Source organism: Schistocerca nitens, chromosome 1 (assembly GCF_023898315.1).
Source record: "Schistocerca nitens isolate TAMUIC-IGC-003100 chromosome 1, iqSchNite1.1, whole genome shotgun sequence".
NCBI classification, from domain to species: Eukaryota; Metazoa; Arthropoda; class Insecta; order Orthoptera; family Acrididae; genus Schistocerca; species Schistocerca nitens.
In genome coordinates this window covers 750,430,281-750,450,606 of record NC_064614.1, presented here as the reverse complement: position 1 = coordinate 750,450,606, position 20,326 = coordinate 750,430,281, and the positions used below count along the sequence as shown (strand labels likewise).

Sequence of the window (20,326 nt, the reverse complement as noted above, 5' to 3'; positions counted from 1 at the left end):
TTTTAGCAGTTGGAGTTATCATTTTTGCATCTTACTTTTCAGACTTAATGTTAGTTATGGAGCGTTCATTACTGCTTTACACACAGTACTAGGTCCAGAACTGCTAGAAAGTTTATGCTGTACGCTGTTGATGTTCTCATAGTAACAAATACTTGTGAAGAACACCTACATATTCTTGAAAATACAATACGAGTGGTGTTTGAAAAGTCTGTGCAAAAATAAAAACTATTTACGTGTTTGTGGTAAAACTTTTTTATTTTTCGACATAGTCTCCTTTTAGACTTACACAATTTCTCCAATGCTGTTCTAATTTGTTGATCCCTTCCGAATAATAGGAATTGTCCAAGTCTGCAAAATAGCTATTAGTTGCAGCAATCACCTCCTCATTTGAATAAAATCTTTGTCCCACCAGCCATTTCTTCAAATTGGGAACAAAAAGTAGTCCGAGGGAGCCAAGTCTGGAGAATAGGGGGCATGTGAAATGAGTTGGAATCCTATTTCCAATAATTTCGTGACCACAACTGCTGAGGTGTCTGCTGGTGCATTGTTGTGATGGGAAAGGGCTTTTTGCGGTCCAGTCGCCAGCGTTTTTCTTGCAGCTTGATTTTCAAATGGCCCAGTAACAATCAATAATATGCACTTGTAATGGTTTTACCCTTTTCCAGATAGTCGATGAGGATTATCCCTTGTAAATCCCAAAAGACAGTTGCCATAACGTTACCTGCCAAAGGAATGGCCTTCTCCTTTTTTGGTGCAGATTCTCCCTTGGTAACCCATTGTTTAGATTGTTCTTTGGTCTCAGGAGTACAGCAATGTATCCATGTTTCATCCACAGTGCTGAAATGATGCCTAAAGTCCTGCAGATTCTTCCTGGACATCCTTGCAACACTTCCCATGATTCTGTTTTTCGTCAAGTGTGAGCAATTGCGGAACCCATCTTGTGGACAGCTTTCTCATGTCCAAATGTTTATGCAAAATATTATGTACCCATTCATTTGAGATGCCCACAGCACTAGCAATCTCACACACCTTAACTCTTCTGTCATCCATCACCATATCATGGATTTTATCAATGATTTCTCGAGTCGTAACCTTCGCAGGGTGTCCAGAATGTTCAGCATCACTTATGCCCATATGGCCACTCCGAAAATTTTGAGACCACTTATAAACTGTTCTAATCGAAGGTGCAGTGTCACCGTAATATTGATCAAGCTTCTCTTTAGTCTCCTGAGGCGTTTTGCCTTTTGTAAAGTAATGTTTAATCACCAGACGAAATTCTTTTTCGTCCATTTTTTTACAATCACTCGACTTCCTTGATTCACACGAATGCCAGACACAAAGAAATAGACCAATATGGCTGAAACTTTGTGTTTTTTTTCCAGAGATGCTACTAACTAAACATGACCTTGATACGCGCCAGTGGTGCCATCTTTCAGACTTTGCACGTACTTTTCAAACGCCCCTCATAGAGACGTTTTCTTTAGCAGGAGTAATGACAAATTAACAAAAATCTAAGTTTGCAAGAAAGATCAAATTTTTAGGCTATATAATACCCTAACAAGGAGTACAGCCAGATCCTGATATAATTAACATAATCAATAATTGCCCATATCTAGCTGAGAACAAGCATTTAAAAGCATTTTTTGGTGTCTGCTCTGTCTTCTGGTGTTTCATTCCTGATCAATTATTAAACAGCACAGCATTATTTTTAAGTTTACTTAAGAGGAACTCTTTATGGTGTTGGACAAAAGAGAGCACCAATGATTTTAGCACAATAAAAGAAGCATTAGTTAATTCAGATATCTTATGTCACCCTGACATATTTAATTCCTACAGATGCCTCACATACAGGTTTGGTCTCAGCTTTGTTTCAAATTTAACAGGAATAGGATAAGTTTGAAGTAAAACCTTTGCAAGTAGAACACTCACTGAATGCAAGCATTCTTATTCAGCAATAAATTAGAAAGACTAGCAGTCATGTGAGCATTCAAATACATTTGGTTACTACATTTATGATAGAAACATAAAGGTGCATACTGATCACCAAGCTTGGAGTTTTTTGTTGTCATGCAGATTATTACACCTAAGCATACTGCACTGGGCATTGTCTTTACAAGACTAGTCATTTAAAGAAATTCACATTGCAGGAAAACAAAACACTGTAGCTGACAATGCAGGATCACTGGAATAAGAAACAGAATACCACATTTTATTTATGAAAGACAAACACTACTGATAATATTATATTGACAAATGGAGAAACATGAAAGAGCTGCAAGAAATAGACCCATGTTGGCATAAGGTGAGAATGCAGCTGAAACAGGACAATTCAAGCGGACTGAGACAATATTACACCTTACATAATAATTTATTATTGTATATGAGACACCCCAATATAGACACTTGGTGTCTTTGCATTCTGTCTGATAATTTAGATAAAATTGTGTCCTCTGGGTCTTTTGAGGTGGTAAGTCTGAATAAAATCTTCTCGGTCTTCAAGCCATCTCAGTTCGAACAAAATTCTCAAGCTTTCAATGGCCATCTCTGCCATTGTCATCAGGAGTAAAAACACTGACTGCTGGCACTGGCATGGTTTTAAGCTAGGCCATGATTGCAGCCTTTGGCACCAATCAGAGAAGGCCAAAATGACTTGTGCACGGAAGCTGGTTGGGCAGCTCATAGCAGCTCTGGCCCACTACAGGACTGAGTGATGTCAGTTGGTGTGAGGGGCTGGCACCATGTTTGCCACTCCTGTCTCACTACAAGCATTAAGCATTCGTTATTGCTTCCTTTTCTGACAGCCTACTTAGTGTGTCTCTCTTGTCTCTGTTGAAACTATTGCTGTTCATGTAATCTCATCTGCCTCATTTATAACTGAATACTGGTATATTGATGCATGAGCTAAGATGCCCGAGTTTTCAAATTGTACTTTGTGTCCATTTTCTGACTTCTAAAGGCAAAGTGCTTATTGTACTGTGATGAATGTTATGAAATGACAGATGGCACAGCCATGAGTTCACCACTGTCTCCAGCAGATATGAATTGCTTCACAGGTCACTTTGAGGAGCAGCACAGTGAAAATACACTGCAGCAGTTCGTCGATCACATGAACGGTGTCCATCCCAGCATTAACATGAGGGAAAGCTACTGTTCTTGGATATTTCAGTTGAGCAGAAGGCAGGAGGCCAGTTTGGTAACTCACTGTGCAGGAAACGAACGCACACTGGCCGATACTTGAATGCTAATAGTTTTCACCACCCAGTACACAAGAAAGCAGTCCTGAACAAGTTAATACACAGATAAAATGTTATTTCTGACAATGATCACATACAATATGAATTGCAGCACTTGAGACACATGTTCAAAGAGAATAGTTATACTAAGAGAGACATTACAAAACATTTTCAGATGCCACCAAAGAAGAACGCCTTACGAGTTGGCAGAAGAGGCCAAGCGGGCTGCTTTCCTGTCATACTGTGGGACAACAAGCAGCAAGTTAGGATGTGTGCTGCAGAGACATGAATGAGACCAGTATTCTGGCCTGCTCCCAAGATATGAGACATGCTGCGTCCTGTTGAAATAGCTCTTTGTGTGCCCAGTGTGTATACTGTCCCTTGAGAATGTGACAGCATCTATATAGGTCAGACAATTCGCACAGTTGTAGAGCACTGTACTGAGCACAAGGGACATATTTAACAATGGGAACTTGACAAATTTGCCATAGCTACGCATTTCCCAGAAAACAGACACAAAATACTGTCTGAAAACGTGAGAGCCTCATGCACAAACATATTGGGATTCTGTTATAAAAGAGGTGGTTGAGAGAGACCTGCCGTACACACTTATTTGGGCAGCAGGGTGGGCTTTGGATGTCAAAAAGAAGCAATGACAAATGCTTGATGCTTGTAGACAGATGGGAGCAGCAGTTTCAAATGTGGCGCCAGTGCATCATGCCACATGACGTCATTCAGTCCCATGGCAGGCTGGAGCTGCTATGAGCTGCCCAAACAACTTCTGTGCATTCATAATTTTGGTCTCTCTGTTTGATACAAGAGGCTGCAATCAAGGCTGTATAAGCAGAAAACCGTGCCAGCTTCGGCAGTCAGTGGTTTTACTCCTGACAGTAATGGTGGAGATAGCAATCGAAAGCTCAAGATTTTTATTCGATTTGACATGGCTTGAAAACCAAGAAGATTTTATTCTGTAGATAAACTTATTTGGTATACACATCATGCCTGGGGGCACTACGGTACTGCAAAGTGTGAAGGCAAACTTAATCTATTTAGCTACTTTCCCAATATGTGACGAAAAGTGTATTGCTTATGAAGAACTTGTATTGTATGTCAGGAAGCAAACTTCATCAACAAATCTAGTAAAACTGAATTGCACTGTATTTTGCCGAGCAAACCGCTTGATATCATAGCTGTTGATATTGCTGATCCATGCACGACTGCTCACGAGGTATCAAATACATTATCACATTATACGACTTTTTTTCCAAGTTTGTAAAGCTATATGCTGCTAAGCCCACTATGGCTACATTCCCAAAACAGGGAAATAAAACCTTGCAAACACACATGCATTCCATGCCCAGGTCATTATATACTTACAAATCCTAAAACCAATATGATTGCAAGTCTGTACTCACACAGGGATTTGAAGAAGTTTCAGCATACACAAAACATACAGAAAAGACTACAAAAAGTAGGTACCAGTTATGAGAATATTCATCATACTGATCACTAAACAAAAGTTAGGAAGTACGTTATCACATGCATATATGAAACATAATATATCTGAACTTCTTTGGAATGAGCATTAAATTTTTAACACATGCATATGTATTAGTCGGACAAGATCTAAACTATCTGGGGTTGTATTTATCCATTTGCATACATATACATGCATTAATTTGAAGATAATATGCAGTAAGAGCAACTCACTTTTATCTATGGTTTTCCTATGTTTATTGTAATGCCAAGTATTTTCACTTGTCTAGGTATAAGGCTGTTTTCTTTGTGTGCAAAAGTGGACCTTGGACTTACACATGGCTCAATATCTTCTATGCTTAGCACATTTGAATACTGCCATTTATTTTGTGAAGAGAGTAAAAGATGGACAGGAACTGATAAAACTGAGTGAATAGTAAAATGCCAGAGAATGATGTCCTGTCAACAGGTGAAAACATTTTTGTTGTGCGCTGCACTCTGTGCCATGTGCCATCTAACTGCAACATGATGACACACAAATATGTTATGCACTAGCCTACTCTCAAAGTAAATATCAGTAGTACAATTTACTTCCTGTGCTCCTTTTGGATGAGCATTTGTTTGTTTTGTAACTGAATCATTTCTAAAAATAGGTGCTTTGTTATTTTGCACTCACTTTAGGCAGTGATGTGTCGTAGTGACTTTTCACTGATCCAACTTTTTTGTGTAGATAAGTACATGAAATATTGGCTTCATGATACATGAATCCTACACTGGGATTCTAAAGCAATTTCAAAATGCTGGAGCTTGGTTTAAGTGAAGATTGTGAAAACAAATGACTGTTTAATGGAAAAATTTTAGGAGATAAAATAACCAGTAAATATAAAAGCCCAAAGTAAATAAGAAATTATATATGAAAGTACCTAGACTTCTGTTATAGTCAAAAACAAAGTAGTGGTACATATGTGATAAACAGTGACCAACAGTGCACGGGGGTAGAGAATTAGTGCATTATCCTTAACCCTTATTCCTGGTGGGGTGCTAAGAAAACTTAACATCACATATAAACATGATGTGACACATTCGGTAACCATGGCTGAATTAAGCCACTGGAATGCCAGAAACAAAATGTAATTGTCGCTGGACATCTGTGTGTGTGCATTATTGAACATTCAAATGTATATGCTAATACACATACAAGTGAACAAAATTATAGACACATTGATATTTGTGTGAATTTAACAACTTTTGAACTTTGTATTTAAGCAATGAATTATCCAAAGAAAGAATAAACTTTAAACTTCGTCTGAATTTACATTATTCTTATGCTGTGAGCAATGTCCAGCTCTTTCCAGATGACAAAAAATTGAGGAAAAAAATGAATAATTGTACATTCTGACCTTATGTTGTTATCTATTGCTAAGAAATGAATCTAAATTTTTATCTATTGTATATGTATTTATCCATTTATTTTAACTCTTTATGCACCATAGTAGTGCATCCTTTCAAAAAATAGATGTAATGATACAAATATTTCACAAATCATGGAGCCTCAGCACTGCTGCATATATGCAAGCAGACACTGGGGTGAGAACCAATAAGGCAACACTATGTGCATGGACTGTGGGTGTACCGATGAGATCAAACCAGCCAGCCTGATACTGCCTGGGTGATGTCACACATTTGATGCCACAACCCTGCATCTGGCATCTGATGTCACTCATATGACGGACTCAACAGCCAGCACTGCAATGCCTATTGAAACTGACAAGTTTTTGGAATCAATATTCACCCTCAGAACATTATGCTGTCTATATACCATGTTCACATGTGCAAATAGAGAAGCCTGTGGCAAGGACTTCATAATGAACAGATTGTACACTTATTGAAATTTTCCTTATCAAACAAGTAAAAAATGTATGCATATTTTAACTTTTCTTTCTAGATGTATTAAAGTTGAATTATGACTCACATTCAATGGGCACTGTAATACCACTTTCTAAAAAAATATATTTGTATGTGTGTAAGAATCCTGTGTATCGATTAACAGACAGAGATGTGTAAATGCTTGTGTAATAAAGGAAGGTGTGACCTTCAAACTTTTTAGAGAGTAGCTAGGAGATGCCTGGCTGTTCACATTTGTCTTTGAGCTTCCAGCCATCAGAATGTAACAATCATGGGCCGTAGCTATAAATGATTTCTTATATAAGGAACTGATTTTGACTTATCAATGTGTTGCATCTTTATTAATACACCAAATGACATGTTTATCTCAAAATTTATTATGAACAAGTTTTATTTTCCAGCTTCTTTTGCAGGGAAGATGCAACACTTTGATGTAGCACTATTTTGTCACTGGCATGATATTATTACTAATTTACAGTGTTCATTTTTGCTTATCATATGACCATAGCCTACAGTCATTAAGAGAAGTAGTCAAAGATTTTTTTAAAAAGAACCATACACCACAAAGTGGTTATCAAATCGTTATATGCAATTTACATTTTCTAAAATACCATTGGTCCAGATCCTCCATTGTGCTGCTCCCAAAATCAATCTGGGATGCTCCTGGTAAAGTTTTATTTTAAATATTTGAGTGAGCAGAGGAGGAAGCCAACTCACAAATCCTCTTGAGCTACTGTCATGATCAGTCAATTAAGATGTATTCAATGGTGGCACATTTCCTGAAAACATGAAACCAGAACTCTGCCACATTCATTGGCAAGTTACTTACTTCTTCCTGTTCAGTTTCTGAAAGTGTGGATACCTACAAAGAACAGCTTTATAGAAATTATTTCAAATTTCTGTATTCTCCAGTGACATGTTAGGTCACAATTACCATTTAACAGATTTTACATTTCCATAGCTCCATGATCTGAATCTTCAGGTGTCTTAGTCCCTCTAGCCCCTCATTTCCCTAATACTTCTAAATTGTTAACTTACTTCGGAGTGCTTGTCTTCCATCTGTATTCTCATAACTTTGTTAATTTTATGTCCTGTTTCTGGGTATGTCTCTGTATTTGCTTATGATCTACCTCAGGATCTTTACATTTTTCTTCACCTGCATTTCCTCCCTTGTTTCCCCATTTCTGTACCAAAAGGAATCCTTTTCACATAAATAAACTTCATTCAGAATTTTTTTATATGTTGTATACTTCCTCTGTTTCTCTTGTCATGCTCCTCTTCATCTGCCACCAAGATGGCACTGTCTGATTTCCATCTGTCAGTGTTTTGGAAGTGCTATAGAGCTAAATGAGAAACAAAAATCAAACTGACTGCATCTACAACTTTATAAACTTCTTGTCACTAGTCCTTATCCTTGCTGTAAAGGTGTGTATCTTTCAATGATTATAATCTTCCCTGTGTTGTTGTGGTCTTCAGTCCTGAGACTGGTTTGATGCAGCTCTCCATGCAACCCTATCCTGTGCAAGCTTTTTCATCTCCCAGTACTTATTGCAACCTACATCCTTCTGAATCTGCTTAGTGTATTCATCTCTTGGTCTCCCTCTACAATTTTTACCCTCCACGCTGCCCTGCAATGCTAAATTTGTGATCCCTTGATGCCTCAGAACATGTCATACCAACCGGTCCCTTCTTCTTGTCAAGTTGTGCCACAAACCCCTCTTCTCCCCAGTTCTATTCAATTCCTCCTCATTAGTTATGTGAACTACCCATCTAATCTTCAGCATTCTTCTGTAGCACCACATTTCGAAAGCTTATATTCTCTTCTTGTCCAAACTATTTATCGTCCATGTTTCACTTCCACACATGACTACACTCCATAAAAATACTTTCAGAAACGACTTCCTGACACTAAATCTATACTCGATGTTAAAAAATTTCTCTTTTTCAGAAATGCTTTCCTTGCCATTGCCAGTCTACATTTTATATCCTCTCTACTTCGACCATCATCAGTTACTTTGCTCCCCAAATAGCAAAACTCCTTTACTACTATAAGTGTCTCATTTCCTAATCTAATTGCTTCAGCATCACCCAACTTAATTCGACTACATTCCATTATCCTCTTTTTGCTTTTGTTGATGTTCATCTTGTATCCTCCTTTCAAGACACTGTCCATTCCGCTCAATTGCTCTTCCAGGTCCTTTGCTGTCTCTGACAGAATTACAATGTCATCGGCGAACCTCAAAGTTTTTATTTCTTCTCCATGGATTTTAATTCCTACTCCGAATTTTTCTTTTGTTTCCTTTACTGCTTGCTCAATATACAGATTGAATAACATCGGGGACAGGCTACAACCCTGTCTCACTCCCTTCCCAACCGCTGCTCTCCTTTCATGCCCCTCGACTCGTATAACTGCCATTTGGTTTCTGTACAAATTGTAAATTGCCTTTTGCTTCGTGTATTTTACCCCTGCCACCTTTAGAATTTGAAAGAGAGTATTCCAGTCAACATTGTCAAAAGCTTTCTCTAAGTCTACAATTGCTAGGAACTTAGGTTTGCCTTTTCTTAATCTATTTTGTAAGATAATTCGTAGGGTCAGTATTGCCTCACGTGTTCCAACATTTCTGCGGAATCGAAACTGATCTTCACCAAGGTCGGCTTCTACCAGTTTTTCCATTCGTCTGTAAAGAATTCGCGTTAGTATTTTGCAGCTGTGACTTATTAAACTGATAGTTCGGTAATTTTCACATCTGTCAACACCTGCTTTTTTTTTGGGATTGGAATTATTATATTCTTCTTGAAGTCTGAGGGTATTTTGCATGTCTCATACATGTTGCTCACCAGATGGTAGAGTTTTGTCAGGACTGGCTCTCCCAAGGCTGTCAGTAGTTCCAATGGAATATTGTCTACTCCCGGGGCCTTGTTTCGACTCAGGTCTTTCAGTGCTCTGTCAAACTCTTCACGCAGTATTGTATCTCCCATTTCATCTTCATCTACATCCTCTTCCATTTCCATAATATTGTCCTCAAGTACATCGCCCTTGTATAGACCCTCTATATACTCCTTCCACCTTTCTGCTTTCCCTTCTTTGCTTAGAACTGGGTTTCCATCTGAGCTCTTGATATTCATACAAGTGGCTCTCGTTTCTCCAAAGGTCTCTTTAATTTTCCTGTAGGCAGTATCTATCTTACCCCTAGAGAGATAAGCCTCTACATCCTTACATTTGTCCTCCGGCCATCCCTGCTTAGCCATTTTGCACTTCCTGTCAATCTCATTTTTGAGACGTTTATATTCCCTTTTGCCTGCTTCATTTACTGCATTTTTATATTTTCTCCTTTCATCAATTAAATTCTATATTTCTTCTGTTACCCAAGGATTTCTACTAGCCCTCGTCTTTTTACCTACTTGATCCTCTGCCTTCACCACTTCATCCCTCAAAGCTACCCATTCTTCTTCTACTGTATTTGTTTCCCCCATTCCTGTCAATTGTTCCCTTATGCTCTCCCTGAAACTCTGTACAACCTCTGGTTTAGTCAGTTTATCCAGGTCCCATCTCCTTAAATTCCCACCTTTTTGCAGTTTCTTCAGTTTTAATCTACAGTTCATAACCAATAGATTGTGGTCAGAGTCCACATCTGCCCCTGGAAATGTCTTACAATTTAAAACCTGGTTTCTAAATCTCTGTCTTACCATTATATAATCTATCTGATACCTTTTAGTATCTCCAGGATTCTTCCATGCATACAACCTTCTTTTATGATTCTTGAACCAAGTGTTAGCTATGATTAAGTTATGCTCTGTGCAAAATTCTACCTGACGGCTTCCTCTTTCATTTATCTCCCCCAATCCATATTCACCCACTGTTTCCTTCTCTCCCTTTTCCTACTCTCGAATTTCAGTCACCCATGACTATTAAATTTTCGTCTCCCTTCACTACCTGAATAATTTCTTTTATCTCATCATACATTTCATCAAGTTCTTCATCATCTGCAGAGCTAGTTGGCATACAAACTCACGAGCTACATTAAAAATATAAATAAATAAAATCAGAAAGGTAAATCCACATTATTATTTCAGTGAAGAGTCTACTAGTGTACATAAACCTTTATTTTCTCACAATGAACAATATAGAACTTGAAACAATATAAAATACTTAGTATTTATGAAAAAAAGTGCAGAACTTGTCCAAGTGGAGAAAGCGGTAGACCTTAATACTGTACAGAACACATAGATTAAGGATCTGCCACACACTGTAACAAATGTAAAATTGCCCCTATAGTGAAACACAACCTGAAAATATCACATCCACAAGCATTATAATTTAAATACATTGCAACATTGTAGTGTAGTAAGATATAAGCTTAAAATTATATGTTTAATACTAGTAATCTCACAAGACTGAGTATTACCATAATGAGGTACTAATATAGGAATCATCATCAAAAACATCAAGTATAGAAATATTGACATTTCTTATGGAATGATTCAGACATGTAATTTTGATGGACGGAAACAAAATTAGTAATACTGAAATAGGGCAAAAAATCCAAACACCAAGAAAGAAGACATTTTAAAAACCAGCATACCATAACGCATTGCTGTCAAAGGAAATTACCAGAATTACATGAGCAAATACAGTGGATTACTGTACCTAATTTGCACAATTTCAAAAGTTTTACAATAATTTAAATTAATGTTACATTCCTCTAATAGAAGTGAATATACTGTCCCAACTGCTCTCTTTTTGTGGCATAAGATATATTTGTGCTTCATGCATTGTTAAAATATATATTGCATATTTCTCACACATTTTTTCCATACCATAGTTAAACATACAATAGTAAAATAATCCCTGAGAATAAGGCCTCATATGTCTGCTAGATGTGCAGAATTTTTGCAACCAAAAAAATTGAAGCTGAAGGAAGTCTTTCATTTCTACTTTACACTATATGATATGTGACTGAATGGTATGGTGGTTTACAATAGGCATTGTTATACTATATAAACTGCTGCATTACAGGTATGCCTGTTTAATTCCATTACAAAAAAAACAAAAACTTTACCATTCATTGATATAATGACACAGTGACTATAAATATTTTGTTCCTCTGAATAGCTGGTTTGGAGCTACTTAACATATACTACACATATGTTAATCACTTTGGAACTTATAAATCTACACTAGGGAATATTTATGAATATCTGTCAACAACACACACTGAGATAAAAAAACAAAGACATTTATTTATGAATCTAATATCTACTCGAAATGGCAGTCAGAAATGCTGTGGGATGAGTACAAAGATAAGAAAATCCGATATTCAGAGGAAACACAATACAAAGCATTGGATACAAAAAAACTAGAAAAATGAGCATTATTACGATACTGCAGCCAGAGTAAATTCTGTGTCACCAGTATTTCCATAAACCAATGAGCATTTATTCTTTTACAGACTGGCTTGATAAATTACGAAAAGTAGTACAGATCCTTTGTCATGAAATAACAGACAGCATAAGATTCATATGATTATATGTTATACGTACATGAATCAGTAGCTTTCAAGTCCACTTAAAAATTTACTATGTGCAATTTTTCAAGCAAAGGTACAAAACATTAAAATTACAGTGTTTCAAATAATCTCTACAAGTAACACCGAGCCTGCATAAACAATTACACCACTGGATATGCTAATAAAAGTGATTCCAAATTTTTTTCAACAAGAATTGTCAGTATGACAAATTACAAGGAAAAGGAAACAGAGGAGAAGAGGCAAAGCTAGTACTGTGAAATTCTTCATTCTTCTAACTAAATACAAAATAATGATGGTAATAATAGTTAACATCAAAAACACTGAAACCAAAAGCTCAAACACATAAAAGAAAAAAATGTTATGATCCACAGTCATTACTTAAACTGTTTGGAAAATATAGACCTATTGCATTGGTGGTTTGGATTATTTTAGACATTTGGTAACATTTAAAAGAGGTAACCATAAAAGAAAGGATAATTGACAAAAGTTACACTTTATTAGTACCTAAAAGTTCTTTTGGTAACTTCTTGTATTCACAGATGACAATTTCTGTCCATAGTGCAGAAACTGTTTGTATTGTATGATTACATAAAAATAAATGATACCTCCTTATTGATGCAGAACTGCCACTTCTGAAGGAAACACAGATCAAAATACCTACAAAAATACAAAACATTAATCATATTTATAAATGATAATATTATAAATAACAGAAAAATACTAAAGACAACATACAATTGGCAAGTGTACAAATATATTTCGTTTCTATTAATATAATTTGCAGAAAGCACTTTTGTGCAGCAAAAAATCTAAGAGACTCATATTACGAGGAGAATTAGATAACAAAAGGTTGCCTTTCAGAAAAAATAAGATCTTTGCATCAATGATTGACTAACTTTGATGTTGATGCTGAATCTTGTTCTAGAGTCCCAGTTTTCTTCTTTTAGAAACGAAGATTAAAATTAAAGTGACGAAAACATGTTAAAGGATCACAAAAATCAGAAAATGTCACAGAGTAGCTACTCGATATTCAAGGGGCTCCAGCAGGTATAAAGAAAATTATTTTTCTGGTGTTTTTAAAACTGGAATACATATAATTACCTAAAACACTGAATGGATTCAGATGACACTGCAGTTGTTACAACTTCAAGATCTGCAAAGACAAATAAATGATAAGACTTTATGTCACTTGTGATTGAGGTGGCTTCCATTACCAGTAAAAACAGGCATTGTGGCATGTGAGAGGAGTGATATGTGTGTGTGTGTGTGTGTGTGTGTGTGTGTGTGTGTGTGTGTGTGTGTAAAACTTTTTTACGCAGTTTTAAAAACACCATGATTTTAAAAACATTGTGGAAAGCACCAATTTCGTATTAAGATGCAAAGTGTATCTTATTTGTTCTTGGGATTGCAGGCACGTATTACCACTTTTATATTTACTCTTTGTTTTTATGTTTGACAATTCCTTGTTTACTTGGGTTTTTGTCAAGTCTCATTTACCTAACTGTGTAAAACAAAACAGTTAAATTAAATATTGCTGACTTATTGTATCATTATTATTGAGTAGTGAAATGTAACTACCAATTGGTGACCCCTGGGAAACTGACTAGCTCAGAGACCCCAGAAAATGTGCAAAGGAAGACAGTGATGATGTGTCAAAGCACGTGTGGGTTCAGATTACACTGCAATTGTTATAGCTGCAAGAAGATCTGCAAAGACAAATAAATTACTTTCAAGCTCAAAGCAGAATGTGAAAAATCATACTGTTATCTCTGCAAATGGCAAGATGGGCTGAAAACATGACAAACAGTTTATTCAATGAGTCTAACACAGTTTCTTAATACATGAATGAAAGGGCAGATTCCTCAATTTTTGCCATAAAAAACAAAGTTGTGGTTTGCAATACTGGACGTGGCATTTATGCAAAAGAAAATCACCACTGACCGCATGAAGTTTGCTGTAGGCATCAACAACTTAGGTTTCCAAGCAGTAGCAATTATCTTGGGCATTACTCTAAAGCCATCCTCAGAGCAAAACTACTTCCATTTTAGGGAAATGCTAGGCAGCCGAAAGTGCAAATCATAAGACCAACGTATGCAACAGATGTTACAGAGTGAGCGTACTGGTGATAGAATGCTATTGGAGTTTTGACTACATATTAGGAGTGTCGGTGGAGAAGAGGTAAACTATGTCATGTATGGTTGAGGAATGTACACGATAACAGATCAAGCAGACACTATGCCAGTGCTTCAGGCAACCAACTACGTCAGCTTAGGGGAGGCAGCCACTATTCAGAAGGAGCAGGTGTGGCACATCATGAAATTCCAAAAGAGTATCACATTACAAGTAAAGGCACAGTGTTACAGATTGGCCCAGCAATTAATGGCAGCTCAATCAGACATACAGAGAATTGATTACACTTCCTCACATTATCATGCTGGTTACATGTAAGGGACAAAAAGCTAGCTATTGTTATCTGGTTGACTGGGGTTCTGCTGAGGCATGCTACCAGTCAGTCAGGATGGCAATGCGTTGGTAGTCTTAGAGCAGCAAACTTCCCTATAACAATACACTATGTGATCAAAAGTATCCGTACACTCCCAAAAACATATTTTTTTCATATTAGGTGCATTGTGCTGCCACCTACTGCCAGGTACTCCATATCAGCAACCTCAGCACTCATTAGACACTGTGAGAGAACAGAATGGGGTGCTCCGCAGAACACACGGACTTGGAATGTGGTCAGGTGATTGGGTGCCACTTGTGTGCGAGATTTCCACACTCCTAAACATCCCTAGGTCCACTGTTTCCAATGTGATTGTGAAGTGGAAATGTGAAGCGATATGTACAGCACAAAAATGTACAGGCCGACCTCGTCTGTTGAGTGACAGACACTGCTGACAGTTGAAGAGGGTCATTATGTGTAGTAGGCAGACTTCAGGTGGTGGATATCGAAAAGGTATGCAATAATAAATAATCCGGAATCCCTGAACCATTACACCAACAACCTGAAAACAGCTTTCGCATCCCACAACTACCCTTCCGACCTGGTAGAGAAACAAATAACCAGAGCCACTTCCTCTTCCTCTCAAACCCAGAACCTCCCACAGAAGAACCACAAAAGTGCCCCACTTGTGACAGGATACTTTCCGGGACTGGATCAGACTCTGAATGTGGCTCTCCAGCAGGGATATGACTTCCTCAAATCCTGCCCTGAAATGAGATCCATCCTTCATGAAATCCTCCCCACTCCACCAAGAGTGTCTTTCCGCCGTCCACCTAAACTTTGTAACCTCTTAGTTCATCCCTATGAAATCCCCAAACCACCTTCCCTACCCTCTGGCTCCTACCCTTGTAACCGCCCCCGGTGTAAAACCTGTCCCATGCACCCTCCCACCACCACCTACTCCAGTCCTGTAACCCAGAAGGTGTACACGATCAAAGGCAGAGCCACGTGTGAAAGCACCCACGTGATTTACCAACTGACCTGCCTACACTGTGAAGCTTTCTATGTGGGAATGACCAGCAACAAACTGTCCATTCGCATGAATGGACACAGGCAGACAGTGTTTGTTGGAGGATCACCCTGAGGCTAAACATGCCTTGGTGCACGGCCAGCACATCTTGGCACAGTGTTACACCGTCCGGGTTATCTGGATACTTCCAACTAACACCAACCTGTCAGAACTCCGGAGATGGGAACTTGCCCTTCAGTATATCCTCTCCTTTTGTTATCCGCCAGGCCTCAACCTCCGCTAATTTCAAGTTGCCGCCGCTCATACCTCACCTGTCTTTCAACGTCTTTGCCTCTGTACTTCCGCCTCAACTGACATCTCTGCCCGAACTCTTTGCCTTTACAAGTGTGTGTGTGTGTGTGTGTGTGTGTGTGTGTGTGTGTGTGTGCCTGTCCTTTTTTCCCCCCAAGGTCTTTCCGCTCCCGGGATTGGAATGACTCCTTACCCTCTCCCTTAAAACCCACATCCTTTCATCTTTCCCTCTCCTTCCCTCTTTCCTGACGAAGCAACCGTTGGTTGCGAAAGCTTGAATTTTGTGTGTATGTTTGTGTTTGTTTGTGTGTCTATCGACCTGCCAGCACTTTCGTTTGGTAAGTCACATCACCTTTGTTTTTAGATAAATAAATACTCCAAGTCATTTGAGAAATTCATTTGCCAATCCTGTTACTGTTCCTCACTGATTATCTATTAAATCTCCTATTCTTTAATTTCAGTACAGAAAAAAATACAAATAAAAAAAATGGCAGAATGCATCTGAGAATCAAAAACAGGTTCTCTGCTCCCCAGTCAGGTGCCTTGACCACTGTGCCTATGGTGCTTTTCTTTAACAGTATACACCTTATGGGTACAAAATGGCAGTCATAACAGTTCCTTTTCTTTATTTATAGAAAAATCTGCACTTGCAGACCCCACATATGATGGTAAAAAATGCTTAGTTTTCAATTATCTATTGATCCTGTCAATTTTGAGTTAGCTGTGTATCAAGAACTTTAAGTGTGATTTTCTCACAACCTGAGACACTCTTATTATATACAGTTATGTAACATATTAAGAAAAGTTGTAAGAAAATCCAGGAGCATACAAATTTTGTCAGAAATTGACAGATCAGATAATATAATAAAATCAGTAGTACAGAATGTCATTAACAGAGACACAGGAAAAGTATCCATAGAAGATAAAGCTAGTTTGTCAATAAGAGGGAAAGCATTGTAAAAGGAAGTCCATTTGAAACAGATATTTTTAATAACTGCTTTTTAAAAATAGATGAGAAAATTGGAGCAGATAGCTCAGAAGCGAAAGCAAAACAGTGCACTGATGAAACAATACAGAGAACATTTGGTTAGTTAAAAATTAATCTCCCATCCCCATCTGTAGTAATGAAAATCATCATGACTCCAGAAATTAAAGGATCATATTGGATGAATAATATCTCCAATAAGACACTAAAGTGTTGTGGACCTACAATATGTAATGTTCTTAGTCATTTATGTAATGCATCATTAACTCAGGGTGTTTTCCAAGAAAGATTGAAATATGTCATTGATAGAGATCTTTATAAAAAGGGTTACTCCACAGACATCAATGACTACTGCCAGTGTCAGTTCTCGTATCATTTCCTAAAATTTTTGGTAAGGTAATGTATTCCAAGGTTGTCAGCCACCTGTGTGGTAATGGGATACTTAACCAATCACAATTTGGATTTGAGAAGGGCCATTCTAATGAATCAGCTGTTTATTACATTTACTGAGTACATAATAAAATCTCTGAATCATAAAATATCGTCAATAGGGATCTCCTGTGACTTATGAAAGGCACTTGATTGTGTCACTCATAATAATCTTTTAGAGAAGTAAAGTTTTTGTGGAATATGTAGTTCATGAAATGATTGTTTTAGTTCTTGTTTAAGAAACAGAATGCAGAAAGTTACCTTAGGTTGTTTGAGTAATACAGAAAGGGATGCCACATAATCTGCATGCAGAAAAATTATTTTGGGAGTCATGTTCTTTCTTTATGTTAGTGAGCTGCCATTCTATTTGACTCAGGGGCACAAATAGTGCAGTGTGCAGGTGATACAAAGCATTGCTGTGAAACTGGGCAAAGAATCATCAAGTGAAAAAGTAGAAATAATGTTTCTGTGAAAGTTACTATATGGTTTGGCACTAATGGGCTAGCTTTAAAGATAGTACTGTACTGTCAGAAATATCCCCCCCCTCCTATTAACCGAGCATAACAAGAAATAATAAACACAGCAGAAAATGTTTAGTTCTTGGGTGAGCATATTGTTGAAAACAAACTGGAAAAACAATATACTAGACTGGCTACTTTTATCATAAGAATAACTGCTTAAAACTGGCAATACAAAAGTGAGTAAGTTAACATACTTTGCAAATTTACATTCATTAATGTCTTGCGGGATAATATTCTGGGAAATTCCTCACTTAGCCAAAAATTGTTCACTGCACAAAAGAAAGTAATTAAAATAATTATGTGTGGAGTTCACACACTTACATCTTTCAGTTATCACTTTAAGCAGCTGGGAATATTAACCACATTCTCACAGTTCACTTATTCACTTATGGAATTTGTTATTAGCAAACCACAGAAGTTTGACGGTAACCAAGATATTCACAAGTACAACACTAGAAACTAAAATGATCTGCATTACCCTTTAATAAATCTAGCTTTGGCACAGAAAGGGATGACAACTCCTTCTATACCATGGAGAGATTCCTGACTAGAGATAATTAGCCATTAAAAATTGCAAATGACTAGCATGTAGCCACATAAATAATAGATTTTCTTGACTCGTATATAGGTATTCTATGTTTGTTCTGTTGACACATGCCGCATCATAATGTTTATCATGAATTTGACCTATGGAACAAGTAGCTCACTAACTAACCAACAATTGCACTGTTATCACATCTGGATTTTATCCAGCTTTCTATGCCTAGTACCACACACAGAGCCAAAACATTATAACCACCTGCTTAATGCTTGTTTGTCCACCTTTGGAATGAAGTACATCACTGATTCTGCATATCAGGAATCCAACAGTCTCTTGGTAGGTTTCTGGAGGTATGTGGCATTAGCACAGGTCAAGTAATTCGCATAAATAAAGGGGCACTTATTTGCATACACAACGAAGAGTCCAATAGCGAGCCAGATGGGTTCCATAACATTTACATCAGGCAAATCTGGTCACCGAGACATCAGTGTGAATTCACTATAATGGTCCTCAAACCACTGTAGAATGATTCTGGCTCTGAGACACAGACTGATAAAAGAGGACGTTGCTGTCGGGCAAGACATCAAGCATGAAGGGATGCAGGTGGTTTGCTGCTGTCAGTATGTCTTTGATTACTACTACCACAAGTCCTTGGCAAGGGCAGAAGAATGTCTCCCATAGCATAATACTGCTCTCACCAGCCACAGTGTCCACAGTGTGCTGCACTTTTGAGCCATTGTTCATCTTAATGACCATGTTTGTGGAGACAAACATCGGCCTAATGTAGCAAAAATGTAATTCCCCTGAAGACTGACATGTTTCCATTGATTGACAGTTGAATCCCAATGGTTCCATGCCCACTGAAATCATAATTGATGATGTCGTTGAGTCAGCATGTGAGCACATACGGTAGAGGTGGTCTGCTGTGGAGCTCCATGTTCAACAATGTACAATGAACTGTGTAATCCAAAACATTTGTGCATGTACCAGCATTGTGCTTTTTCAGCAGAGATGCCACATATCACCATCTACCATACTTTACAGAACAGACAAGCCTCTGAATCACATGTTCTGTGAAGAGTCATGTACGTCCAACCACTTAGTGTTTAGTGGTAGTTCCATTGTCCTTCTACCTCTTTCTATAGATGCTCATGACAGTAGCACATGAACTTCCAACTTGCTTTGCCATTTTTGAGGTACTCTGCTCCACTTACATACTTTTATTACCTACAACGCCACCAGACAGCATACAACATCACTGTGGGCAGTGGTCATAATGTTTTGGCTTATCAGTGAATGAACTCCAACGCCTTTCAGGACTTCTTTAAAATGGGGGGGGGGGGGGGGGGGCAACACAGAGTGAACTTCCTGGGTAGTGGGTAGCACCCTCTGGTTTGTAGTGGACCCCTGGTACATTTCAGAGGACCTTACAGTTCTCATACCAATGGAGAATGCCTAGGAAGTCACAGAATCTTCGAAGTCTGTGCTTCAAGTCATCTACTTAGCTCAGAACTAGAGGACCACTATCACTTCTGAGGACAATGATGTGGACTGTGAACTTTGTTGAAATTCTGTGAGCAAGGCTGGTCTTCTCAAATCTTCTCTGCCAGTCACTGGAATCAACCAAATGCGATCTAGGTGAGCAGATTACAGGCATCGTTTGCCCTAACATATGTCACAGTCTGCAACTGGGTGTAACCTGTTCTCTCAATAGCTATCTGACCAGCTTCCACAACGTGTTTAAAGAGGCCCCAGGCATATACACTGAGAAGACAATATCATCACTCCCACCCCTACTAGCTACTTCCCTAAGAGGTACCATTATTCGCTGTAACGTTCGAACTTCTGATGGTTAACAGACCTTTACCTTTTTGTAACTGCCTGCCCAACACTTGAGTTCTTAAAAAAACATGTATACTGTTAATTACAACTGATGATATAGTA

General features: G+C 38.0%; 1 long non-coding RNA gene across 1 annotated transcript in view; it reads right to left on the bottom strand.

The window, feature by feature from the left end:
• Positions 1-12,550: 12,550 nt before the first annotated feature.
• The window catches only part of LOC126260654 (uncharacterized), a 62,780-nt gene continuing 55,004 nt past the window's right edge, over positions 12,551-20,326 (bottom strand). The window contains exon 3 of the long non-coding RNA XR_007546645.1: positions 12,551-12,799. This is a non-coding gene — a long non-coding RNA (uncharacterized LOC126260654). The remainder of the gene's footprint in view (positions 12,800-20,326) is intronic.